This window comes from Carlito syrichta, unplaced genomic scaffold (assembly GCF_000164805.1).
Source record: "Carlito syrichta isolate Samal-C Ts95f unplaced genomic scaffold, Tarsius_syrichta-2.0.1 Scaffold315469, whole genome shotgun sequence".
NCBI classification, from domain to species: domain Eukaryota; kingdom Metazoa; phylum Chordata; class Mammalia; order Primates; family Tarsiidae; genus Carlito; species Carlito syrichta.
In genome coordinates, this window is record NW_007259565.1 from 101,824 (window position 1) to 104,899 (window position 3,076).

Genomic DNA, 3,076 nt, shown 5'->3' on the forward strand with positions numbered 1-3,076 from the left:
GGTGGGAAGATTGCTTGAGTTCAGGAGTTCGAGGCAAGCCTGGGCAACATAGCAAGACCAGTCTCTAAAAAAATAACAAAATAATAAAAATAATACCAGACCCAAATTCGCCAAAAATTGTGTGAAAACCTATCTTTCACCTAGATGATTGTGGTAGTTATATTTGATATTGAGAGTTTTCATAGTTCAAACCTCTATATGACTAAGTGAAATCGACTTCACTGATAAAAGATAAAACTTCTTATTGCTGTGCCTTGGGTGTTCTAAAAACATAATCACAGAATGAGGAGGCTCTGAGTGCTGCGTGAGTTGCGTATCCTTTCTGGGCTCTGCTCTTCTTCATAACTATCTTGCAAGGTTGTTGTGGGAATATTGAGAGAAGTAACCATGGATGCAAAACAATAACACCGTTTAATTAACAATTAACCAATTAACACACAATTAACACTGCTACTTAACAGTTGCCCAACATTTGGTGTTATCATCACCATCACCATCATCATTATCTTATTTCTGCATCTCTTGGGGTGAGGATGTTGGTCTCTTAGTTCTCTATTCTGGTTAATCTCCAGGATCAGTCTTCTTGCCATGTAACAGAACTCCTTATCTTTGTTACAGTAGAGGAAGCCCATTTCTTCCTATCCAAGTCTTGCTCTATCCTGAATCTGACATAGTTTGTTTGTCTCTGCACTTTTCAGGGCTTCTGTTCCCCTTTCTTTGAAATTATCTTGTGGTAATTAGAGACTATACGGTGGGCCTTGCAATGCTGCCACTCTTGATGCTAACATCCTTCTGGTAACCAAATGCATCGAGAGGTCAGTCCTCCATCTTCAGCTATTCTCTGCACTCATAGCGTCTCAGGGAGCAGTTTCCACAGAGTGGGTGCTGACAAAAGGGTGACGAAAGGATATTGGGTGTGGAGGATTTTCCCCTCAGGTCTCCCTCTCATCCTTCTTAGCATCTTGCCGTGGCTTCCTTCACTCTTAACTTTTGAGACAGGGAAGAGCAAAGGTCAAAATATTGCCCTTGTCCTCGACTTTGGCCAATCAATTCAAATAACATGTCAAGATGGGGGCCAACATACAGCTGATTCTGCCATGAACCTAAGCTAATTTGAAAAGCTTTGTTACTTTGTGTAACAAAGTACCACAAACCGAACGCCCACAAAAGGAGCAATCATTATAGCACAGATTTATTAAGAACTACACTGAGCTTTGACGTGCATTCTCTTATTTAATTCTTGTGATTCTCTGAGGTAGGTACTCTTCTTTTTTTGAGTCGGAGTCTCACTCTGTCACCCAGTTTTCATGCAGTGGCAGGCTCACAGTCCCTGCAGCCTTTACCTGCTGGGCTCAGGTGATTCTTCTGCCTCAGCCTTCCAAGTAGCTGGAACCATAGGCATGCCACTATGCCTGGCTATTTTTTTTTTATTTACTGTAAAAGATGAAGTCTCGCCAAGTTGTTCAGGCTGGTCTTGAACCCCTGGACTCAGGCAATTCTCTCACTTTTGCTTCCCAAAATGCTGGGATTACAGGCATGAGCCACTGTGCCCAGCTGAGGTAGGTACTCTTGTCCCCATTCTACAGATGAGGATTTTTAGGATTAGAAAAATTAAGTAATCTGCCAGTGATCTAGCCTATATTAAGGGCAGAGATGGGTTTTGACTCCAGCAACTTGATCCAAGAGTCTTTGCTCTTGACCATGCATGAAGCACTTTTAGGCAGATTTCATAGGTTTCTTTTTGCTTTGTTTGTTTTTAAGCACACACCCAGAAAAGATGCTCAGAGTAGGAAGGTGGACTGGCTGAGCTCCTGAGGAGTGTTTTCACTTCATGATGCTGCCAGAGCAATGCCACATTAATGCCATCACATGGCTCTGTAACAAAGTACCACAAACCGAATGGCTTAATCAACAGAAATTTATTGTCTCACAGTTCTGGAAGCTAAATGTCAGAATTCAAGGTGTTGGCAGGACTGGTTCCTTTGAGGGCTGTTCCAGGCCTTTCTCTTTGACTTGTGGATGGTTGGCTTCTTCCTGTGTCTCTTCATGTTAACCTCCCTCTATGCGTCTCAGTGTCCACATTTCCCCTTTTTATAAGGACGTCAGTCAGATTGGATTAGGGCCCACACTAATGACCTCATTTTAGTCATTAATGATCTCTGCAAAGAGGCTGTCTCCAAATAAGGTCACACTCTGAGGTCCTGGGGGTTAAGACTCCAACGTATCTTTTTGCGTGGGGATATGTTGCGATATGTTTCAACCTGTAACTGCTCCCTTCTGCCATTTCGAGGTAATAATCAGCATGATGACTTCATTTCTCCACAGCAGGGTAGTGGTTTACTTAACAGGCAACTGTCAAAGAGGTTTAGCTTTTAGAATTAGACAGGGCAACTTTGTTAATGCCTCATTTGTTGCTTTTTGCCAGTAGCCAAGGAAGTAATCTCTGGGTACTCATCTACAAAAACAGAAAGAACAGGTTTTTAAAATAAAGAGATACAAGCAAAGTTTCAATCAATGCCTCACTTTTAGAAACCTTGACTCTTAAAGTCATAAAACTGACTCTCAGTGAATCAAACACTCCTCAAGAATTAGATATTATGATCAAAGCGAAATGTACCTTTTTTATTAATAGTTTCCTAAAAGAATTAAATTAACTTCATATAGCGGAGTAACTTACCTTCACAATCATTTATTAAGAGATTGATGATGCCACCTGCAACTGCTATTGTTGATAAATGGCATTACAATCATAGCCATCCATTGCCTAAGGAGGGCCAGATTTGAAAAATACAACTGAATATTTTTTAGGGTTCCTAGTCTTTTGTTCATTAACATTTAAATATGTTGTAGAGAAAAGTGTGAAGGGTCTAGCTCTGCTGCCATTTGTGTAAAAAGTGTGTGAGGAGGTTGTCTACACATCTATGTCTACACATATCGGGAAGGACACAGGAGAAACTTCTAGCTAGGGATTAGCAATCTAGAGAGAGGAAGAGAAAGACATCACTGTATACTCTTTGCATAGTTTCATTGTTCTATTCATATTGTATCCATTGATACCACCTTTTTTTTTTTTTTT